The sequence below is a fragment of the Thermobia domestica genome, chromosome 14, assembly GCF_964235325.1.
Source record: "Thermobia domestica chromosome 14, izTheDome1.hap1.1, whole genome shotgun sequence".
NCBI lineage: Eukaryota > Metazoa > Arthropoda > Insecta > Zygentoma > Lepismatidae > Thermobia > Thermobia domestica.
This window is the reverse complement of record NC_137467.1, coordinates 130,538,384-130,564,294: the sequence shown is the minus strand read 5'-3', so window position 1 is coordinate 130,564,294 and position 25,911 is coordinate 130,538,384. Positions and strand designations below refer to the sequence as shown.

Sequence of the window (25,911 nt, the reverse complement as noted above, 5' to 3'; positions counted from 1 at the left end):
GCGTGCATGTTGTGTTGCAATTCTGGTTGGTTTGGGTATTCCCTCTTACTTACGAACTGAAGTGCTAGAGTGCGCGTATTTGGAAATATAAGTGTAGTGTAGTGTATTTATGTAAAAGTATGCGAAAAAGAGTCGCGGTGGTTCAGTGGTAGAGCGCTCACTTCCTGGTTCCTGGGTCAACCCCAGCTCAGCCAAGTAAGCTTTATGATGGACAAACACTGTGTGCATGGATTTTCTTGGAGTTTTTCGTTTCCTCCCACTTTTGTCATTCCACTATCATCATACATCTCATCATCACCGTCTTTCTTAACCTCAGTGCATAATTGTGGGACGTTAAACTAAAAAAAATATATGTTAAAAACTCTACAAATTGTAGAAGTCTCCGGTTCTACTATCCGTGGGAGATTATGTGGTTTCGATTTGATGTTAAGCTATAGATCCATATCTCATGTAGTATCTGTCATTAAGAAAGAAAGAAAAAAATTCGAAACAATAAAATGCTTCTATGTATATAAGATGTACGTTTGTTTATGAAAGAAGTGTCATTAAGTGCAGTACACATGTAGATGAGTAGAAATATATAAAGTCGAGATTATGATATGAGATGATGGAGGCAGTGATCGAATGAAGCTGGTATGAAGCCGTATGGCACACTGGTAGAAATTTTAAAAAAAGGTCCATGGCAGTTCTAAAAAATTAAAAATAAGCTTTACAACATTGAAATATATCAAAGATATATCTTTGGATATAACCACACCAGTAGTATTTTATTTCCAACGTAACAATTGAATTGTGATGAATGTCGGAGTAACGAAAAGTTAGAAAAGAAGAGCAGGAGAGAATATTGGTAATGAAAGAAGAGCAGGAGAGAAATTTGACAAAAAGCTGTAGAAACCAATGATTATTATTAAAAGAAAGATATGGTGGAAGCTTGAGAAAGTAAAAGGATTGGAAAGAAATTGTTAAAGAAAAGTGATTACAACGAAGAAATTGAGACAAAAGAAGACAACACTAATTAGTGAATTCATTTGGAGTAAAAGTTGTAGAGAGAGAAGAACGAAGAAAACAATTACAGGTATTATAAAAGATATAATAAAAAATGACAAAAATGCGTAACATTGAATGTTTGGTTGAGAATGGAATTACGGTTATCACTATGTTTCTGAAGTTCAAATTAAGGTCAAAGCCAAGTTACGATTTGTATCGTGATTTATGGAATTTGGTGGGTGGAAGTGAAGACTAATTTACGACACCATTTCTCTATATTATGTAAATTGAACGATGTCCTTGTACGGTTTTAGAAGTGGAGAGAAAAACTGTCAGAAGTAGATTTTATTTGAAAAAATAAAAAATAAATCAATAAATATTTATAGATGCGATTGGAAAGATATTATTGTTTGATGATGGTTGGCAAGAAGCTGTACGGTACACTCATCGAAAAAATTAGGATACTTTACTTGGATTTCCTCAGGATTCAGTTAACAAGTATCTTCTAGGAATGACGTGATGGGTGTAGGTGTCCCAGTGCCAAATGTATATGTGTATTAGATTTTTGAGTTTAACATTCCTTTTAGCAACGAGACTATATGAGACATGGACTACAGTTTAACATTAAATCTAAACCACTTGAGCTCCTGCCGAAAATCGGACCCGGATCTCCCGCGCGATCTGTGTGTGTTTGCTATCTATCTATCTATCTATCTATCTATCTATCTATCTATCTATCTATCTATCTATCTATCTATCTATCTATCTATCTATCTATCTATCTATCTATCTATATGTGTGTGTGTGTTTATGTGTATGGGTGTGGGGGTGTTAATGGTGTAGATGGGATGCGTGTAGTTTAACATATTTATACGTATGTACATGTGTATTCGTGCATGGAAGTGGTGTCGTACGTGTATATGTCTATGTGTAGATGTGTGTGTGTCAGAGTAATACCGGTCTGCCTCTTAATTGGGATGTCTCTAGACTTTAGTGGCATTGCCTCTGTAAGACATCCCACGCACCCAATCTGACGCCACCCAAGAAAAAAAAGATCAATATGTAAAGCGTAGATTTAAAAAAAAAAGACGTAACTACATCCGACCGTCTGCCCAGCGGCCCAAATGCCCCTCCCTCCACTGCCTGTTCCCCTGCCTGTCAATCCAGCCACCATCAATCTTCACTTTTGACCCTTTGAAGCCTCTTAAGATTGATGGTACACCATCCCCACCCACCCATTGATCCAACCACCCCATTTATTCAAAGCTACATACCATAAAATCAACCCTGCTTACCCCTGAGAGGTCTGAAAATTAACAAAAAATATTATTAGCGCGCCAAATAGAATCTATTCTTAGTTCTTATATATTTCTTTAGTATATATTAATAACTTATTATATAATGTAAATGTAAACACAAGAGTAAACAACTGGTTGCTTATTTATTATATTATAATATTTGTTATTTTATTAACTGCGAAGTAAGGTTACCAAGTATAAAATATAATCAGAAGAACCAAAGAACTAATGCATGTTATAATTGAAACGTCCTGGAGAAAATTAAGAAGCGTTGAAAGAAACGCGAGAGTGAAACGTTATTTTTTAACGAACAACAAATCTTATTCATACTAAGATAGTAAATCACCGGATGATTTGTAGGTTCAATGCATGGACAATCCACTCTATTCACTAGATTTCACTTCGTATGATTATTATGTATTTTGTAACATGGTCTGAAATTTTGAAACATTCAGACATCATAAGTAAAAAGAGCAATTTTCTGCAAGCCAGAATCAAGTAATTCTTTCTGAAAAGTTATTAAACAATAATGTCCTAAATATGTATGTTGAACTTCAGAATAAACATGTGGGATAAATAAATAAAATTATGTCTGTAGATTAATTCCTTCTTTGTACTTTCAATACGTCTTTTGCTTAAATTATTATTTTTTTTAACGTTAATGAATTTTATTTGCTTCACTATTACATTTCACATCTATAATATTTAGAATGACGACGATGGTGAGAAATTATGATTATGAAATAAATTTTAATAATTTATAAAGTTGACACCATGACCTCTTAGCCTTTTACCACAGAACACTTAAGTATTCAGTAACATGAGTTAACATATGGACTAATATGCTAAACTATAGAGCGAGTGCTAAGCAAAAGAAAAGAAAAAGAATGAGTGTCAACTCGGGGTAATTTTGTTATAACTTATTTGAGTTATTTATCATATTTTACTACGTTTAATTTATTACTGTACTTTTGCTTTGAATTAGTTAAGGCGATTTATAATGGTGTTATTAGTATATTAGAGAGGATGATTAAAGGAATTCGGCAAAGATTTCCTCCGCCTGTTTATCAAAAACATGTCCTTTTGTTAAAATAAAAGGTCTGACCTGCCCAGTGAGGTTTTAAACGGCCGCGGTATCTTGACCGTGCGAAGGTAGCATAATCATTAGTCCTTTAATTGTGGGCTTGTATGAAAGGTTGGACGAGTGGAAGACTGTCTTTATTCGTAATATTGAATTTTACTTTTGAGTGAAAAGGCTTAAATAATTTAAAAGGACGATAAGACCCTGTAGATCTTTATATTTAGGTAGTAATTTTTGTAGTTGACAATGAATGAATTTGCTATTTAATTGTTGCGTTGGGGCGACGAGAAGATAAAATAAACTCTTTTTTATATAATTACTTTTAAGTATTTTTATGATCCTTTATTAATGATTGTTAGACTAAGTTACCTCAGGGATAACAGCGTAATTTTTTTTGAGAGTTCATATCGACAAGAGAGATTGCGACCTCGATGTTGGATTAAGATTTTATCTAGGTGCAGAAGCTTGGTGTATAGGTCTGTTCGACCTTTGAAATCTTACATGATCTGAGTTCAGATCGGCGTGAGCCAGATCGGTTTCTATCCTTTATTAACAATAGTATTTTAGTACGAAAGGACCAAGTACTAGTAATATTTATTTTTAGGGAATAAAAGTAAATGAGGATTACTTTGGCAGATAAGTGCATTAGATTTAGGATCTAATAATGGATGAATTGAGTCCAGGTAATAATGTATTATGATTATATTATAGGTGTGGTTTCTTATTTGATTTTGATTATTTGTGTTTTAATTGGTGTTGCATTTCTAACTTTATTAGAACGAAAGGTTTTAGGATATATTCAAATTCGCCGGGGACCTAATAAGGTAGGTATTTGTGGCTTGCCTCAGCCTTTTGCAGATGCAATTAAGCTGTTTACTATTGAGCAGGTTTTCCCTACTATATCTAATTATTATCCTTATTATCTAGCTCCTGTTTTTAGTTTGTTTTTATCCTTGTTAGTATGATTAAGAATTCCTTATTTAAGTGTTATATTGACTTTTTCTTTAGGTTTATTATTTTTTTTATGTTGTACGAGTATGGGTGTGTATACTGTAATAATTGCTGGTTGATCTTCTAATTCTTCATATTCTTTGTTAGGAGGTCTCCGAGCAGTAGCACAAACTATTTCTTATGAGGTTAGTTTGGCTTTAATTTTGTTATCTTTTGTATTTTTAGCTGAGAGATATAGATTGCTGAATTTTGGTTATTATCAAGAAGAGTTATGGTTTTTATGAATCACGTTTCCTTTGGCATTAGTTTGATTTGCTTCTTGTTTAGCTGAAACTAATCGTACTCCTTTTGATTTTGCAGAAGGTGAGTCAGAACTTGTCTCTGGGTTTAATATTGAGTATAGAGCAGGGGGATTTGCTCTTATTTTTATAGCTGAATATGCTAGTATTTTGTTTATGAGAGCCTTATTTAGCGTTTAGTTTTTAGGGTATGATATTTTTTCTGTTTTATTTTTTTGTAAGGTAGTATTTATTTCTTTTGGGTTTATTTGGGTACGAGGGACGTTACCACGGTTTCGGTATGACAAATTAATATACCTTGCTTGAAAGTGTTTTTTGCCCTTGTCCCTTAATTATCTTTTATTTCTAGGAGGCATAAAGCTTCTTTTTATTTCTCTTTTAATTTAAGTGTATTAAATTGAGAATAAGTTCTTAGAGCTTTGCTCTGTTGTATGTTTTCAAAACATATGCTTATTCTCAGCCAAAGAACTAAGTTTTATTTAGTAAGAAATCTCATAAGGAGGAGAGATATGGAACAAATAAGAAGTAAGCGAAGTAGATAACTGTAAGAATTTGACCTGTTAGAATGTAAGGATCTTCGACTGGTCGAGCTCCAATTCAAGTTAAAAGGATTACAGTGCTAACTATAATTCAGAATATAATTTGGTTAATAGGATAAAATTGTAGCCCTCGTATTTTTCTAGTATGAAAAAATGGCATAATTATTAGAATGAGGATTGATATTACTAAGGCAATAACCCCCCCAAGCTTATTAGGAATGGAACGAAGAATGGCATAAGCAAATAGGAAGTATCATTCTGGTTGAATATGTACTGGTGTGACTAATGGATTTGCGGGGGTGAAATTTTCAGGATCTCCTAGTATATAAGGATTTCAAAGGGTAAGTAATATTAAGGCTGTTATTATTGTTAAAAATCCAATAGTGTCCTTAGTCGAAAAATAGGGGTGGAAGGGAATTTTATCTTGGTTTCTGTTAAGGCCAAGAGGGTTGTTAGATCCTGTTTGGTGGAGAAATAGGAGGTGTACCATGGACATGGCAGCTACAATAAAAGGTAAGAGAAAATGGAAGGCAAAGAATCGATTTAAAGTGGCATTATCTACAGCAAACCCCCCTCAAATTCATTGTACTAATATTGTTCCTAAGTAGGGAATAGCTGATAATAGATTCGTAATAACTGTTGCTCCTCAAAAAGATATTTGACCTCAAGGTAGGACATAACCCACAAAAGCAGTTGCTATTACTAGCAGTAAAATGGCAACCCCTACTCTTCAAGTATGAAGGTAAAGGTAAGAGCCATAGTATATTCCTCGACCAACATGTAGATAAAGACAAATGAAAAAAAAAGATGCTCCATTAGCATGCAAAGTACGTAAAAGCCACCCAAAGTTTACATCTCGACAGATGTGAATTACTCTGTTGAAAGCTAATTCAATACTTGATACATAGTGTATTGCTAGAAATAGTCCAGTAGCAATTTGAATAATTAAGCATAAGCCGAGAAGAGAACCAAAATTTCATCAATATGAAATGTTGATAGGAGCTGGAAGGTCTACTAAAGCGTTATTAGCAATTTTAAAAAGAGGGTGATGTAAGCGAATTGGTGTTGACATATGACTTAGAGGGCCGAAGAGGGCCTTGGTATAGTGAAGTGATCTTTACTACTGCAATTAGTGTAATAAATAGATATGTTGCTAATATAATAGTATTTATTAAGATTGATGTTATATAAAATTTTATGCCGGGAATTTCTTGATAATTAGTTGTGTAGTGCTGTGGGTCTGGTAATGAAATTATATTTGGAAGTATAAGAGGGTCAATAATTATTATAAGGATTAGGAGGAGAGGAGCTAAAGAAATTAGTAAGAAAAGGTTAGGTGTTAGAGTAAATATTTCATTTGATGCTAGTCTTGTAACATAAATAAATAAAACTAATATACCTCCTAAAAACACTAGAAATAGGATGTAAGAAAATCAAGGGGATTCTCTTATGGTTGAAATAATTAAGCAAGTAGTAATGGTGTTAATAATAAGCATTAGTCCTATTGAGAGGGGGTGAGATATTTGAATTAGAATGAATCTTAAAACTACTAAAATTATTAGTAATATTCAGGTTATTTTAATTTCAAGAGGTAGTTTATTAAAATATTAGTTTTGGGGACTAAAGATAGGTTTGTACTTTCTCTTGATGCTTTTAGAATTTTGTTCATTAATGGTTTACAAGACCAACGTTTTAATTAAACTATAAAAGCTTATGAAAATATTATTTATTTTATTTTCTTGTTTTCTAGTTATTTTAGGAATAGCTTGTTTTGTTATTCAACGTAAGCATTTATTGATGGTTTTATTAAGACTTGAATTTATTGTGTTGATAAGTTTTTTACTTCTATCTTATTCTTTAGGTAGCCTGTATGTTGAAAATTATTTTTGTTTATTGTTTCTAACTTTTAGTGTTTGTGAGGGTAGTTTGGGTCTATCAATTTTGGTATCTATTGTGCGAACTCATGGAGGTGATTATTTGAATTCTTTAGTTGTGTTACGATGCTAAAATATTTAATATTTATATTGTTTTTGATACCTTTAGGTTTTAATTTTAAATTATGGTGAGTTGTTCAGTTTTGTCTTATTGGAGTTTGTTTTTTATTTATAATAAGAAATAGTATAGGATTAGTTCCTTGGGAGGTGGGCTATTATTTGTGAAGTGATAGTTTGAGCTATTCATTGATTTTATTAAGTATTTGAATCGTTATTCTTATAATTATGGCTAGAGAAGGTGTCTTGAGAAGTTCATTTTATAGTGCAAGCTTTATTAGTTTAGTTTTATTACTACTTATTTTACTTTACTTGAGATTTTCTTCTTCTAGATTGTTTATATTTTATTTTTTTTTGAGGGTTCTTTAATTCCTACATTATTTTTAATTTTGGGCTGAGGCTATCAGCCCGAACGAGTACGGGCAGGCATATATTTATTATTTTATACCCTGTTTGCTTCACTTCCACTTTTGATTGGTATTTTCTATTTAGAATATATTAAGGGTAGTTTATTAATAATTAATATGAGAAGTGTAATAGATTTAGGAATTACATATTATATGTGATATTTTGCTTTAGTTATTGCTTTTTTAATTAAGATGCCTATATTTTTAGTTCATCTTTGGCTACCTAAAGCACATGTTGAAGCACCTGTAAGTGGTTCAATAATTTTGGCTGGGGTTTTATTGAAGCTAGGAGGGTACGGATTATTGCGTATTATGTATTTTATAGAAAATGTAGCTGTAAGCATAAATTTAATTTGATTTGGTATTAGAGTTGTGGGTATTTGATCAGTTAGATTAGTATGTTTACGACAAGTTGATGTAAAGTCTTTAATTGCTTATTCTTCTGTTGCCCATATAGGCTTAGTGTTGATAGGCTTACTAACGATGGGACTATGAGGATTTAGAGGTGCTCTTACATTAATAATTGCTCACGGCCTGTGTTCTTCAGGATTATTTTGTCTTGCTAATATTTCTTATGAGCGTTTAGGAAGTCGAAGACTGTTAATTAATCGCGGAATACTATCTTTTATACCGAGTTTAGGGTTGTGATGATTTTTATTAAGAATTGCTAATATAGCTGCACCACCAACATTAAATTTATTAGGAGAAATTAGTTTGTTAAATAGAATTGTTGGTTGATCTTGATTGAGTATGTTAGGATTAGCTTTGCTTTCTTTTTTTAGAGCTGCTTATAGACTATATTTATATTCATATACCCAACATGGAATACCTTATTCTAATTTATATTCTTGTTGAGGAGGGAGTGTGCGAGAATATTTATTATTGATATTACATTGGTTGCCTTTAAATTTATTAATTTTTTTTGCAGGACCAAGATTCTTATGACTGTAACTGCTTGAGTAGTTTAGAATAAAATTTTAGTTTGTGGAACTAAAGAAGGTTTAGTTGCCCTTAGGCCATGGTTTGACCTTTTTCAATTTGTATGACTAGATTTGTCTTTTTAAATAGAATAAGTATTCTTTTATTCATAATGGGCTTGAGTTTTTTAATTAATAGATATAGTGTATTTATTGAATGAGAAGTTATTTCTTTTAATAGAAATAAAATTATTATAACTTTTCTATTTGACTGAATGTCATTTATATTTATAAGATTTGTACTTTATATTTCTAGAATAGTAATTTATTACAGTGAACAGTATATAGGATCCGAGCGATATCTTAATCGGTTTATTATGCTCGTATTAATATTTGTTCTTTCAATAGTTTTATTAATTGTTTCCCCTAATCTAATTAGAATCCTACTTGGTTGGGACGGGCTAGGGTTAGTATCATACTGTTTAGTAATTTATTATGAAAATGTGCGGTCTTATAATGCAGGTATGTTGACTGCCCTTTCTAATCGTATTGGAGACGTAGCAATTTTATTAGCTATTGCTTGAATATTAAATTATGGAAGTTGAAATTATGTTTTTTATTTGCATAGAGTTTTAAATAAAAATGAGATAGTAATTATTTCTAGTTTGATTATTTTGGCAGCAATAACGAAAAGTGCACAAATCCCTTTTTCTGCGTGATTACCAGCAGCAATAGCTGCTCCTACACCAGTATCAGCATTAGTTCACTCTTCCACACTTGTAACTGCTGGAGTTTATTTGTTAATTCGTTTTAGAGATGTTTTATTGAGTGTTTATATAGGAGATGTATTGCTTTTATTATCAGGATTGACAATGTTTATAGCCGGCATTGGTGCTAATTACGAGTATGACTTAAAGAAGATTATTGCTTTATCTACTTTAAGCCAGCTTGGTCTTATAATAATAATTTTGTCTATGGGATTTCCTGTATTAGCTTTTTTTCACTTATTGACACATGCCTTATTTAAGGCGTTACTTTTTTTATGTGCGGGAGCAATTATTCATGGTGTGGGTGATACACAAGATATTCGTAGAATAGGAGCACTTGTAAGTCAGATACCACTCACTTTATCTTGTTTAAATGTAGCTAATTTAGCTTTATGTGGTATACCATTTTTAGCTGGATTTTATTCTAAGGACTTAATTTTGGAAATTTCTTCTTTGTCTTTAATTAATGTAGTCAGCTTTTTCTTATTGTTTTTTTCTACGGGCCTAACTGTATGTTATTCAGTACGTTTAAGATTTTATTTAACGGGAAAGAGCTTTGGAGGTGCTAATATTCATTCTATTAGTGATAATGAAGGTTGAGTGATATGTAAGGGAATATTAGGATTGGTAGTAATAGCAATTTTAGGAGGTGCGACATTAAGTTGACTAATTTTTCCTGGTGTTAATTGTGTTGTTCTACCTTTACATCTAAAAATGGGTGCTCTACTTGTGAGTGTAGTAGGTTTGTGGGTTGGTATTTTATTATCAAGCTATTCTATCGGGCAGTCTTTAGTGTGTATGAAATTTTATCTTAGTTCTACGATAATAGGAAGCATGTGATTTTTACCTTATTTATCAACAAATTATATTATTAAATTACCTTTATATATAGGGGGTGCATATTATAATAATATTGATCAAGGGTGGAGAGAATGTCTTGGTGCTCAAGGAATGTATAGTAGTTTTAAGGACGGTTCAATATTAATTCAACATTCACAAGATAATTTATTTAAAATGTATTTATTAATTTTTTTAATCTTTACAATTTTCCTTTGTTTCTTTATATTTGTGTATTTGGGTAGCTTATATTGAAAGCATAGTATTGAAGATACTAAGAAGAATTATATTCCCTAAATATACTCCCTGAGAAGAGCACTCTCTTTTTTACCCCGAAAAGGTAATGTAATATTTATACTAAGGGGGCTATAATTATTTATATTAAGAGATGTTAACGGTACAATCCGCTAAAGATAAAGTTAGCAGCTTCTTCTTGATTATTCACATCTCCTTAGTTGGGGTGATGAAATACCCAATAGTATCATTAACAGTGAAATGCCTCTTTTTGGCTTCAACTAACAAGCAGGGGTCAAGAGACCAAAGGTTCAGGTCGAAACTGAGTGCAATTGTTTGCTTCCTACTTATGAGATAAGTTGACAGCAACACCTTTTGGATGCAAACCAAATATTATATTTAACTATTATCCCATTTTATTAATCGGCTCATGTTAGAGATCCTTGATTTCATTCATGATAAAGGCCCACTAAGAGAATTACTAGGAATGTTAATCTAACGAGAGATCAAGATAATGTATTAGTATTGTTAATAGTAATTGTTATTGGGAGTAGAAGGGCAATTTCTACATCAAAGATGAGGAAGATTACAGCAATAAGGAAGAATCGTAATGAGAAAGGAATTCGGGCCGATGATTTAGGGTCGAATCCACATTCAAAAGGGGAATTTTTTTCTCGGTCATTAATAACTTTTTTGGAAAGGAGAGTTGAAATAGTTATAACGATTAGGGAAATAATGATAGTTAATAGACCAGTTGTTAGAACTGTATTAATTGCCTATTTCATTTAAATGATCTTTTTGATTGGAAGTCAAATATACTATATATATTAAATAGGCTAACCTCCTCATCAATAAATAGAAATATAAAGGAATAGTCACACTACATCTACAAAATGTCAGTATCAGGCAGCAGCTTCAAATCCAAAATGGTGCGTAGGAGAAAAATGTGATAAGAGGTGACGTAATAAACAAGTGGCTAGGAATGTAGAACCAATGATGACGTGAAGACCGTGGAAGCCTGTTGCTATAAAGAATGTTGAGCCGTAAACAGCGTCTGCAATAGTGAATGGGGCTTCATAATATTCGTATGCTTGTAGTGCAGTAAAATATAGGCCAAGGAGGATTGTGAGTAGTAGACCTTGAGTGGCTTGAGTGTGATTACCTTCTATTAATCTGTGATGAGCTCATGTTACAGTAACTCCTGAGGCGAGTAGGATTGCAGTGTTGAGTAAGGGAATATGTATTGGGTTGAATGGGACGATGCCTGTTGGAGGTCAGAAAGATCCAATTTCTACTGTTGGTGCTAATCTACTATGAAAGAAGGCCCAAAAAAATGAAACGAAAAAGAATACCTCAGAAATAATAAATAGAATTATGCCTCACCGAAGTCCTAATGTGACTTGCATAGTGTGTAATCCTTGATATGTTCCTTCTCGAGTCACATCCCGTCATCATTGAATTATGGTTAATAGTGTAATTAGTATCCCTAGGAAAAATAGGGAAGGGTCATATTGATGAAATCACTTAGTGAGACCTGTGGTTGTAATTAAGGCCCCTAGGGCTCCAGTAAGTGGTCAGGGGCTTTGATCAACAAGGTGGTAAGGGTGATTTTGTGGTGCTGACATAAGTAACTTCTCTTGAATATAGTGTGACTAGGACGGCGAATACATATGATTGGATTACTGCGACGGCAGATTCTAGTATTAGAAGAGTAATTTGTCCGATTATTAGTAATGAAAGTATGGAAAGAGATAAAGAAGGGCCTGTATTACCTAGTAAGGTTAAGAGGAGATGTCCCGCAATTATATTTGCTATTAATCGAACAGCTAGGGTGCCAGGTCGAATGATGTTACTAATCATTTCAATGCATACTATAAAGGGTATGAGAGGGGCCGGAGTCCCAGAAGGAACGAGATGTGCAAATATATGTTGAGTGTGGTTAATTCAACCATAGATTATGAAACTTATTCAAAGGGGCAGGGCGAGAGTTAACGTAAAAGTTAAATGTCTAGAGCTGGTAAATACATAAGGGAATAGACCTATAAAATTATTAAATAGAATGAAGGAGAATAAAGAAATGAATAGGAAGGTTCTTCCTTGATGACTAGTAGGACCAAGAATAGTCTTGAATTCCTTATGAAGGGTTAGGGTAATTTTATTTCATAAAATGTTTGGACGTCCTGGCAGAAATCAAAATGGGATTGGAATAATTAGAAGTCCAATTACTGTTCTAAGTCAATTAAATGACATATTTATAATTGAAGTAGAGGGATCAAATGTTGAAAAAAGATTTGTTATCACTTTCAGTTTATAGTTGTTTTTTTAATGTTAGTGCTATCTAAGGAAGGATGAGGCGTGTTTGAATTAAAATATATAATAGATGCAAATAAGAGGTAGCACAAGGAAAATATAATAAATAAGATGAGTCATTTTAGGGGAGATATTTGTGGAATAGAAAAATACTATTAAGTAGTAATTTAAGCTTGACATGCTTATGTTATAATTTAACTAATTTTTCCATTAGGAGTAATTGTTACTTTACTATTTTTTGGTTTAAGAGACCATTGCTTACTTTCAGCCACCTAATGAAAGTTCTTGTATTATTTTTGTTATTCAGTTAATAAATACTGAATGAGGGCAGGTCTCAACAACAATTGGTATGAAACTATGATTTGCACCACAAATTTCTGAACATTGACCGAAAAATAAGCCTGTGCGTGTAATATTAGCTGCTACTTGATTTAAACGTCCTGGGGTGGCATCTGCTTTAATGCCAAAGGCAGGCATAGCTCATGAGTGAAGAACATCAGCAGCGGTAATTAGAATACGAATGTCAATATTAATAGGTAATACGATGCGATTGTCTACATCTAGAAGACGAAATGAATTAGGATTTATTTCATTGATGGGTACCATGTAAGAATCAAATTCTGTTAAGGAGAAGTCGGAATATTCATAACTTCAGTATCATTGGTGTCCAATTGTTTTAAGGGTAATTGCTGGCTGGTGAATTTCGTCTAGTAAGTATAAGAGTCGTAAAGATGGGAGGGCAATAAAGATTAGTGTAATAGCAGGTAAAATTGTTCAAATAGTTTCTAGGGTTTGGCCTTCTAATAAATTACGGTTAATATATGTATTTGGTAGGAGAGAGGCTAGTAGATAGCCTACGAGGACTGTAATTATAGTTACAATGAGTATTGTATGATCATGAAAAAATACTATTTGTTCTATTACAGGGGACGCTGCATCTTGAAGTCCTAGTTGATTTCAAATGGCCATTTCTAAAGAAGATGTTTATTCTTATGTTTGGGGCTTAGGCCCAATGCACTTATCTGCCACCTTAGAAGTTTGTTAATAAGGGAAGTTCTGTATAACTATGCTCTGCTGGCGGCAAGTTCTGGAATCATTCTAAGGATGTTGTTTGTTGGTCCGAGAAGACTACTGGTCGAGCTCTCGCAAAGGCTTCTCACATAATAATTACAAGTACTAATACGGCGACGAAGGAAAGGAATGAGCCAATACTTGATACTATATTTCATGTAGTGTAGGCATCTGGATAATCTGAGTACCGGCGAGGTATCCCACTTAAACCTAAGAAATGTTGAGGAAAGAATGTGATGTTTACTCCTATGAATATTACTAAAAATTGAATTTTTAGTCATGTAGGAATTATTGTTGTTCCTCTGAATAGGGGGAATCAATGGATAAGTCCTGCTATGATAGCAAATACAGCACCCATAGATAGTACATAATGAAAGTGTGCTACTACATAATAAGTGTCATGGAGAACAATGTCTAAGGATGAATTTGCCAATACAACTCCCGTGAGGCCTCCAACAGTAAATAGGAAAATAAAACCTAAAGTTCATAAGATTGAAGGTGAGTAGGTTATTTGTGCTCCATGAAGTGTGGCAATTCATCTGAATACCTTAATTCCTGTAGGAACAGCAATGATTATTGTGGCAGCAGTAAAGTAGGCGCGAGTATCAACGTCTATACCAACAGTGAATATATGATGAGCCCAGACAATAAATCCTAGGAATCCAATTGCCAGTATTGCATAAATTATTCCTAAAACACCAAATGTTTCCTTTTTACCACTTTCTTGGGTTACAATATGTGAAATTATACCAAATCCTGGAAGAATTAAAATGTAAACTTCAGGATGACCAAAGAATCAAAATAGGTGTTGATATAAAATTGGATCTCCTCCTCCTGAAGGGTCAAAAAAGGAAGTATTAAGATTCCGGTCAGTTAGAAGTATTGTAATAGCTCCTGCTAATACAGGAAGAGATAGAAGAAGTAGTACGGCAGTGATTACTACAGATCAAACGAATAATGGTATTCGCTCTAAAGTTATTCCAGGAGTTCGCATGTTAATTACGGTTGTAATAAAATTTACGGCCCCTAGAATTGAGGATACACCAGCTAAATGGAGGGAGAAAATAGAAAGGTCAACGGAGGCTCCGGCGTGGGCAATGGCACTGGAAAGAGGGGGATATACAGTTCATCCGGTTCCCGCACCACTCTCTACAATTCTTCCTGTTAATAGTAGAGTTAATGAAGGTGGTAATAATCAGAATCTTATGTTGTTTAGGCGAGGAAATGCCATATCGGGTGCTCCTAATATTAAAGGGACTAATCAATTACCAAAGCCTCCAATTGTAATTGGCATAACTATGAAGAAAATTATAATGAAAGCATGAGCGGTAACAATTACGTTATAAATTTGGTCGTCACCAATTAAGCTACCTGGTCGGCCAAGTTCTGCTCGAATGAGAAGACTTAATGATGTTCCTACTATTCCTGCTCAAGCCCCAAAGATCAAATATATTGTACCAATATCTTTATGATTTGTAGAAAATAATCATCGTTGCAAGTAAAATTAAATAGGATGGCCGAAGTATTAGGTGGTAGATTGTAAATCTATTTATGGTTAATAAACCTCCTATTAGGTTTTATAGTCAATATTTATGATGTCGGACTGCAATTCCGGAGTAGTAGTTAATATATACTAAGACCTAAAAGGTTGCCTTTTATTTATAGCTTTGAAGGCCATTAGTTTTTTTAACTTAAAGTCTTTGTTTAAAGGATGTTGACAGTTAGAGGTAAAATAATTATGCCTCTTAATGAGATAATAATAAATATTGATCTAATTGATGTTTCTAGGCTTTTTTTCATTAAAGGTGTTCATGTTTGATTATAGTGATTAATGATGAAAGCAGCATAGGCAATTCGTATATAGTAGAAAAGAGTAATTAGTGCTGTTATTACTATTAGGGTGAGAATAATAAATGATATTTGCTCAGCAGTTTTTATAATGATAATTCACTTAGGCAAGAATCCTAAAAATGGCGGAAGGCCTCCCAAAGATAAAAGGCTAGTAAAGATAGCTAATTTTGTTGTTACAATGATTTTATTAGAGAAAGTTTGATTAATATGGAATATTTTGTTTATTGCAAAAAGGGTGACTGCTATTATTGAAAGTAAAGCGTAGAATAAGAAGTAGAGAGATCATGCTATGTCACTTAGTAGAAGGGCCATGAGTATTCATCCAGTGTGGTTAATAGATGAAAATGCTATAATTTTGCGTAGTGATGTTTGATTTAAGCCTCCGATTGAGCCTACTACTAGAGATAAGATTAAGGTTAGATAGATTAGATTTGTAGGATTTAAGCTGTAGGATAATAGACCGAGGGGTGCTAGTTTTTGTCATGTTATTAAAATAATGCAGTCTATTCAGAGTATAGCCTCTATTACTTCGGGCATTCAGAAGTGAAGAGGGGCTGCTCCTATTTTAAAAAGTAAGGAAATAGTGATTAAATAATATGTAGTTTGGAGTCCTATATAGAGTAAGATAATTGCTATTAAAAGTAAGGATCTTGCAATGGCTTGTACTAAAAAGTATTTTAAAGCAGATTCGGTGTGACGTTGATTGTTGGTCTTTGAAATTAGGGGGATGAATGATAGAAGATTAATTTCGAGACCAATTCAAGTACCAAATCATGATGAGGAAGTTAAGGAAATAAGGGTTCCTAACACAAGTGTTGTAGAGAATAAAAGAGTTTTAGGGTTAGTGAGCATTAGAAAAAGAAGAGTAATCTTCACATGCGGGGTATGAGCCCACTAGCTTATCTTAGCTTATCTTTCTACGCTTTAGTGTATGATGCACGTTGATTTTTGATATCGAAGGTGAAAGTTTAATTCTTTTAGGTGTAATAAGAGTATATTGAAATACTTGATTTATCCTATCACGATAATCCTTTAATCAGGCATCTTATTATTTAATAATTATTTATAAAAGTATTTGAGAATTTAAATAGATGAGTATTGTGTTATAATAATTAAATTTAGAAATATTATATATTAATAATAATTAAAACTTGAAAATCTATTAGATCCTCTTAATTAGCCTGAGATACCGGCTAAAGGTATATTAATAAGCTTAACGTATCCAGAATATGCTAGTTTTTACAGCATATGTGTAAGGAGAAAATAAATATACTTGTATAGGATACAATTTTGTTTGAGGGGGGAAAAAAACAAAATTGTATCCTAGACAAGGGGGAGACAGGTTTTAATTAATACTAATTTTTATCAATTGGATTAAATACATAACTAATAATTATTTATTTTAGCGTTATAAGTTAATAATAAAGTATTATCCTGGCTTTTCTTCTCTTGTTTATCTAGTTGTACATGTAATCTTTTGAATAAGAAGTAAGTATTATTTATCTTAAAGGTAAATAATGAGGTATAATTGGTCGCAGTACTTGGTTTTGTTTATTAATTAGTGTTTGAAACAGTTAAGGTTTAGTAAGACCCGGCGAAATTCGTGCCAGCTGCCGCGGTGAGACGAGGGGGCCGAAGGGAAGAGTATTGACGGTTAAGGTGTAGTTATAAATTTGAGCTATAGGATTTTGTCTTTTTATTTTTAGGTGAAATTATTATTTAATAATAATGAATTCTATGTTTGAAGCTATGAAATTATTTGTTAAACTAGGATTAGATACCCTATTATTTTTAATGTAAAATGTAATACCTGGGTAATAGTAGTTATGTTCTTGAAACTCAAAGGATTTGACGGTATTTTAGACTGTTCAGAGGAATCTGTCCCGTAATCGACAATCCACGATATATTTTACTTACTATTGTTGGCAGTTTGTATACCGCCGTAGTTGAAGGTATTAAGGAGAGGTCATAAACCTTCATTATCTTTATTGAGAAGGACTTCAGGTCAAGGTGCAGCTTATTGGTAAGAGGAGATGGATTACAATAGAATGTTTATACGAATTTTATTATGAAATGATTTAAATGAAGGTGGATTTGAATGTAATATTGGTTATATTGCTATTATGAGTAGGGCTCTAGGATATGTACACATCGCCCGTCGCTCTCATTTGTTTAGGTGAGATAAGTCGTAACATAGTGGGTGTACCGGAAGGTGTGCCTAGATTGAATTGATAGCAAAATAGAGCTTGTTAGTTGAGCTATTCGTTTACATCGAGGAGGTTTCTGTGCAATTCAGATTATTTTGATTGAAGGATATACTTATTTATATAAATTTAATTTTTATTGGAATTAAGTGAATCAACTTTAATTGATGTTATTGTATAGGGTATAGAGTTAATATGTTGATATTATAGTTAATTAGTACCGTAAGGGAATGTTTAAATAAGTGAAATTTTATTTGAGGAGAAGAAGATATGGAATGTTGTACCTTTTGTATCAGGGAACACTAAATAATATTATTATATAATTATTTCCCGAAATGGAAAGAGCTAAAATATTATGGTATTATAGGTAGCATACTATTTGTAAATTTTATTTTAGCGGTGAGATGCCTTTCGGTTTCCATTATATCTGGTTGTACAGGAATTGAATTTAATTCAGCCGCGGCTAGACTTGTTGTAGACTTAATTTTTGTAGTTTTGCCGTGAGTAATAGTAAGGGGGATTTGCTCTTTACTTGTACTATTTATAATGTGGTTTTATATTAAATGAAAGATGTGGGCTTAGAAGTAGCCATCATTTGTAATTTTGTTATAACTTATTTGAGTTATTTATCATATTTTACTACATTTAATTTATTACTGTACTTTTGCTTTGAATTAGTTAAGGCGATTTATAATGGTGTTATTAGTATATTAGAGAGGATGATTAAAGGAATTCGGCAAAGATTTCCTCCGCCTGTTTATCAAAAACATGTCCTTTTGTTAAAATAAAAGGTCTGACCTGCCCAGTGAGGTTTTAAACGGCCGCGGTATCTTGACCGTGCGAAGGTAGCATAATCATTAGTCCTTTAATTGTGGGCTTGTATGAAAGGTTGGACGAGTGGAAGACTGTCTTTATTCGTAATATTGAATTTTACTTTTGAGTGAAAAGGCTTAAATAATTTAAAAGGACGATAAGACCCTGTAGATCTTTATATTTAGGTAGTAATTTTTGTAGTTGACAATGAATGAATTTGCTATTTAATTGTTGCGTTGGGGCGACGAGAAGATAAAATAAACTCTTTTTTATATAATTACTTTTAAGTATTTTTATGATCCTTTATTAATGATTGTTAGACTAAGTTACCTCAGGGATAACAGCGTAATTTTTTTTGAGAGTTCATATCGACAAGAGAGATTGCGACCTCGATGTTGGATTAAGATTTTATCTAGGTGCAGAAGCTTGGTGTATAGGTCTGTTCGACCTTTGAAATCTTACATGATCTGAGTTCAGATCGGCGTGAGCCAGATCGGTTTCTATCCTTTATTAACAATAGTATTTTAGTACGAAAGGACCAAGTACTAGTAATATTTATTTTTAGGGAATAAAAGTAAATGAGGATTACTTTGGCAGATAAGTGCATTAGATTTAGGATCTAATAATGGATGAATTGAGTCCAGATAATAATGTATTATGATTATATTATAGGTGTGGTTTCTTATTTGATTTTGATTATTTGTGTTTTAATTGGTGTTGCATTTCTAACTTTATTAGAACGAAAGGTTTTAGGATATATTCAAATTCGCCGGGGACCTAATAAGGTAGGTATTTGTGGCTTGCCTCAGCCTTTTGCAGATGCAATTAAGCTGTTTACTAAGGAGCAGGTTTTCCCTACTATATCTAATTATTATCCTTATTATCTAGCTCCTGTTTTTAGTTTGTTTTTATCCTTGTTAGTATGATTAAGAATTCCTTATTTAAGTGTTATATTGACTTTTTCTTTAGGTTTATTATTTTTTTTATGTTGTACGAGTATGGGTGTGTATACTGTAATAATTGCTGGTTGATCTTCTAATTCTTCATATTCTTTGTTAGGAGGTCTCCGAGCAGTAGCACAAACTATTTCTTATGAGGTTAGTTTGGCTTTAATTTTGTTATCTTTTGTATTTTTAGCTGAGAGATATAGATTGCTGAATTTTGGTTATTATCAAGAAGAGTTATGGTTTTTATGAATCACGTTTCCTTTGGCATTAGTTTGATTTGCTTCTTGTTTAGCTGAAACTAATCGTACTCCTTTTGATTTTGCAGAAGGTGAGTCAGAACTTGTCTCTGGGTTTAATATTGAGTATAGAGCAGGGGGATTTGCTCTTATTTTTATAGCTGAATATGCTAGTATTTTGTTTATGAGAGCCTTATTTAGCGTTTTGTTTTTAGGGTATGATATTTTTTCTGTTTTATTTTTTTGTAAGGTAGTATTTATTTCTTTTGGGTTTATTTGGGTACGAGGGACGTTACCACGGTTTCGGTATGACAAATTAATATACCTTGCTTGAAAGTGTTTTTTGCCCTTGTCCCTTAATTATCTTTTATTTCTAGGAGGCATAAAGCTTCTTTTTATTTCTCTTTTAATTTAAGTGTATTAAATTGAGAATAAGTTCTTAGAGCTTTGCTCTGTTGTATGTTTTCAAAACATATGCTTATTCTCAGCCAAAGAACTAAGTTTTATTTAGTAAGAAATCTCATAAGGAGGAGAGATATGGAACAAATAAGAAGTAAGCGAAGTAGATAACTGTAAGAATTTGACCTGTTAGAATGTAAGGATCTTCGACTGGTCGAGCTCCAATTCAAGTTAAAAGGATTACAGTGCTAACTATAATTCAGAATATAATTTGGTTAATAGGATAAAATTGTAGCCCTCGTATTTTTCTAGTATGAAAAAATGGCATAATTATTAGAATGAGGATTGATATTACTAAGGCAATAACCCCCCCAAGCTTATTAGGAATGGAACGAAGAATGGCATAAGCAAATAGGAAGTATCATTCTGGTTGAATATGTACTGGTGTGACTAATGGATTTGCGGGGGTGAAATTTTCAGGATCTCCTAGTATATAAGGATTTCAAAGGGTAAGTAATATTAAGGCTGTTATTATTGTTAAAAATCCAATAGTGTCCTTAGTCGAAAAATAGGGGTGGAAGGGAATTTTATCTTGGTTTCTGTTAAGGCCAAGAGGGTTGTTAGATCCTGTTTGGTGGAGAAATAGGAGGTGTACCATGGACATGGCAGCTACAATAAAAGGTAAGAGAAAATGGAAGGCAAAGAATCGATTTAAAGTGGCATTATCTACAGCAAACCCCCCTCAAATTCATTGTACTAATATTGTTCCTAAGTAGGGAATAGCTGATAATAGATTCGTAATAACTGTTGCTCCTCAAAAAGATATTTGACCTCAAGGTAGGACATAACCCACAAAAGCAGTTGCTATTACTAGCAGTAAAATGGCAACCCCTACTCTTCAAGTATGAAGGTAAAGGTAAGAGCCATAGTATATTCCTCGACCAACATGTAGATAAAGACAAATGAAAAAAAAAGATGCTCCATTAGCATGCAAAGTACGTAAAAGCCACCCAAAGTTTACATCTCGACAGATGTGAATTACTCTGTTGAAAGCTAATTCAATACTTGATACATAGTGTATTGCTAGAAATAGTCCAGTAGCAATTTGAATAATTAAGCATAAGCCGAGAAGAGAACCAAAATTTCATCAATATGAAATGTTGATAGGAGCTGGAAGGTCTACTAAAGCGTTATTAGCAATTTTAAAAAGAGGGTGATGTAAGCGAATTGGTGTTGACATATGACTTAGAGGGCCGAAGAGGGCCTTGGTATAGTGAAGTGATCTTTACTACTGCAATTAGTGTAATAAATAGATATGTTGCTAATATAATAGTATTTATTAAGATTGATGTTATATAAAATTTTATGCCGGGAATTTCTTGATAATTAGTTGTGTAGTGCTGTGGGTCTGGTAATGAAATTATATTTGGAAGTATAAGAGGGTCAATAATTATTATAAGGATTAGGAGGAGAGGAGCTAAAGAAATTAGTAAGAAAAGGTTAGGTGTTAGAGTAAATATTTCATTTGATGCTAGTCTTGTAACATAAATAAATAAAACTAATATACCTCCTAAAAACACTAGAAATAGGATGTAAGAAAATCAAGGGGATTCTCTTATGGTTGAAATAATTAAGCAAGTAGTAATGGTGTTAATAATAAGCATTAGTCCTATTGAGAGGGGGTGAGATATTTGAATTAGAATGAATCTTAAAACTACTAAAATTATTAGTAATATTCAGGTTATTTTAATTTCAAGAGGTAGTTTATTAAAATATTAGTTTTGGGGACTAAAGATAGGTTTGTACTTTCTCTTGATGCTTTTAGAATTTTGTTCATTAATGGTTTACAAGACCAACGTTTTAATTAAACTATAAAAGCTTATGAAAATATTATTTATTTTATTTTCTTGTTTTCTAGTTATTTTAGGAATAGCTTGTTTTGTTATTCAACGTAAGCATTTATTGATGGTTTTATTAAGACTTGAATTTATTGTGTTGATAAGTTTTTTACTTCTATCTTATTCTTTAGGTAGCCTGTATGTTGAAAATTATTTTTGTTTATTGTTTCTAACTTTTAGTGTTTGTGAGGGTAGTTTGGGTCTATCAATTTTGGTATCTATTGTGCGAACTCATGGAGGTGATTATTTGAATTCTTTAGTTGTGTTACGATGCTAAAATATTTAATATTTATATTGTTTTTGATACCTTTAGGTTTTAATTTTAAATTATGGTGAGTTGTTCAGTTTTGTCTTATTGGAGTTTGTTTTTTATTTATAATAAGAAATAGTATAGGATTAGTTCCTTGGGAGGTGGGCTATTATTTGTGAAGTGATAGTTTGAGCTATTCATTGATTTTATTAAGTATTTGAATCGTTATTCTTATAATTATGGCTAGAGAAGGTGTCTTGAGAAGTTCATTTTATAGTGCAAGCTTTATTAGTTTAGTTTTATTACTACTTATTTTACTTTACTTGAGATTTTCTTCTTCTAGATTGTTTATATTTTATTTTTTTTTTGAGGGTTCTTTAATTCCTACATTATTTTTAATTTTGGGCTGAGGCTATCAGCCCGAACGAGTACGGGCAGGCATATATTTATTATTTTATACCCTGTTTGCTTCACTTCCACTTTTGATTGGTATTTTCTATTTAGAATATATTAAGGGTAGTTTATTAATAATTAATATGAGAAGTGTAATAGATTTAGGAATTACATATTATATGTGATATTTTGCTTTAGTTATTGCTTTTTTAATTAAGATGCCTATATTTTTAGTTCATCTTTGGCTACCTAAAGCACATGTTGAAGCACCTGTAAGTGGTTCAATAATTTTGGCTGGGGTTTTATTGAAGCTAGGAGGGTACGGATTATTGCGTATTATGTATTTTATAGAAAATGTAGCTGTAAGCATAAATTTAATTTGATTTGGTATTAGAGTTGTGGGTATTTGATCAGTTAGATTAGTATGTTTACGACAAGTTGATGTAAAGTCTTTAATTGCTTATTCTTCAACACCTCTGTAATAATAAGTTTATTATATTACATTAACCATCACTGAATTTTGTATATTATGGTTGATTGTTATTACTGATAAATAACTTTACTTATATTTATATACCAACTGGACGTTGTCTATTGCTTGTAAGGTTTAACGACAATAAAATATTTTATTCTATTCTTTTCTATGTCTAAATTCAGTACTGAATGAATATACCGGTATTCTCTACAGAAAACTTATTTCTGGCTGAAGTGACTCATAGAATGTACTCTGTGTTATAAAAAGTGTGTTACTGTATAATGATGCAAATTAGTATCCGCCATCAAGTGTGAACAGTATATATGATGGCCTCTCCTTTTTCATTATTATTATTATTATTTACAACAACAACAATAATAATAATAATAATAATAATAATAATAATAATAATAATAATAATAATAATAATAATAATAATAATAGTATAAATCAAGGGCGGATCCAGGACGACTTCTGGGGAGGACGGTAGGTTGTAATAGTTGTTGTAGGAGGACGGTGCAGCGTTTTACCACTTTTTTCTCGAAATGAAATGTAATACCTGGGAAAAGTGGCCAATCCACATGGACATTTCAGATATAGATTTTTTTTTCAAATCAGATAATATTTTCTGTGAGAACTATTGCATCAAAGTTTCAAAATTTACCTGAAAATTACAAAAAATATCAAAGTTGTTCATTAATTTTAGTTATGTTGAAGTAAACACATTTTTGGTTAAATACATGTCAGTTGCTATGAAAACTGACATTCAAGTAAAAAAATGACAGTTATATGCCCTTGGGGGGAATAGGGGTGCCTCCTCTGGGGCCAGAAAAGGGGTCAAATTCAGCACAGTTAAGCGGTTTGCAGTTCCTTGCTCACCTGGCAATATAGCCTGGCCAAGTAACCCAGAGCCCACCACGTAGCGGTGGCTGCACATAGGGCTCCTCTGCTAGGCCTATGCAATCAACCAACCATATGTTGGGCCGGATGAACTGATCCGATTAGTCACTGTCAGGAAAAATTGTCACAAATTGGGACTTTGATTGAAATTTAGACGCAGCTTGCCTAGAAAGTAAGGTTGACCTGATTATTCCGCCTCTAGCATCACTGGCACATACTCGGGAGGCTTCTTCAGTGACTAATTTCACTATCCGTTCTACTGCCACCGTGTGGCACGGATGGACGGTGAAGGACTATTCTGGCACAGTGTTGTCAGGAAGTGAAAGTTTGACCATGAGCTCTTTGTTTAGAACCGTCCATAGAACTTACTGGTAGTACAGTTATTGAAATATCAGAGCTTTCCCAAATGATCATTGCAGTGTAATCGTTTGCCTCAAAATTCAGCCTGGGAATGATTTTATATCTAATGGAGTTATGGAGATTCCCTGCTTCGTGTTCTTGAGCACTAAGAATCTTATGTAATGCATCTTGTCGGACAGCAAGTCGACCATCAGTCATCATGGCGAGAAGATTTTTTTCTGGGAGTGCAAAGAATGCATTCGTCTAAAGCATGAACGGATTACAGCTTGGTATTCCCTTGGTAAGTGTCTAGACCTTGAATGGCCTCAAAGACGTGAGAGGACCATCAGCAATGGAAGACTATGTTCTGATACGGCATTGGATAACCACACAGACTCTAAGTATGAATGTCGCAATTTCTATTAATTTCTTGGTAGGTTTTTGTGGCAATATACAATGTTAAAATTCTCTTTGCACTAGTTAACCAGCTAGCTTCGTTTAGTTTGCCAGGGAACATAGAAACAAGCTCTTCCGGGCATGCTCTGGAATCAATGGCTTGAGATATCTGGAACAAGCATCTCAGGTCCTTACTGAGTTTTCTGTGCTCTTCTGGGCTATGATAAGGTAAGTCACATTTTATTGGTTTGAATAGAAATACTGAAAGCTTTTTCACAGTTAGATAGTTTTGAAACTATGGGACGTGTGTAAGAATAGGGGCTTGAATAAGCGCCTTGAATATGCGTGAAGACAGCTCGCAACAGCAGTTCATTAAAATGCAAGAGACAAATAGCCCATTGCATTTGTTTTCCTGTTAGTTCTTCTAATTTTCGAAGAACAACTCCATTCCAAGCAGTGTTAGTGTATGTTCCATCACACCCAAGAACCTCAACTTTATCAAAGCCAACTCTGAGTTGGTTCATGATGTATTCGAAAATAGCTGTGGTCTCGTCATGTGCAGAGCCAGAGGATAGTGTCACGTGACCAACGTATTGAGAGTTACGTTCAGCCACAAGTGATAAGTGCTCTTCTCTAACGATGCCTGTGTGTGTTTTAGTGTCATCCCTTCTATCATCAAAGTATAGGATTTTAATTGGATCATCATTTCTAGAACTTTCTTTTAAATTCCGAGCAAGTTTTAGTTTCGCACGCCTTATTTTGTACCTGTCCACAGTTAAAGCAAATGTTATGTCGCTAGATTTTTGAGAAGTTATAATTCCAGCCTTTGAAGCTGCCTAAAGCACAGCTGTTATATGTGCCGCAGCCCTCTCGCTTACATTGTATCTCTGAGCAATCATAACAGTTTCAGTCAAATCTACGAAAGTCGTTCCCAAAGTAATGCATAATTTTTTAAAGGAAACTAATGGAGCTAACTAATACTAATACTGTAGCTGGTTCATAATTTTTATAACTAACAACAGCACAGCTAAACAGAGCAATATTTCAGCTACAGACTCATTTTCCCACATAGTTCTCAACATTTGTTATGCACTTTTGCCAACGATGCCAGAGCCTGCATG

At 33.0% G+C, this 25,911-nt stretch overlaps 1 long non-coding RNA gene and 1 pseudogene across 1 annotated transcript; both read left to right on the top strand.

Annotated features, from left to right (window-relative positions):
- Positions 1-6,799: 6,799 nt before the first annotated feature.
- On the top strand, positions 6,800-22,339 carry LOC145670319 (uncharacterized). Its single transcript, XR_014128261.1, has 2 exons — positions 6,800-7,198; positions 22,218-22,339. It is a non-coding gene; the product is annotated as an uncharacterized LOC145670319 (long non-coding RNA).
- On the top strand, positions 8,596-10,310 carry LOC145670631 (NADH-ubiquinone oxidoreductase chain 5 pseudogene; annotated as a pseudogene).
- Positions 22,340-25,911: the final 3,572 nt, after the last annotated feature.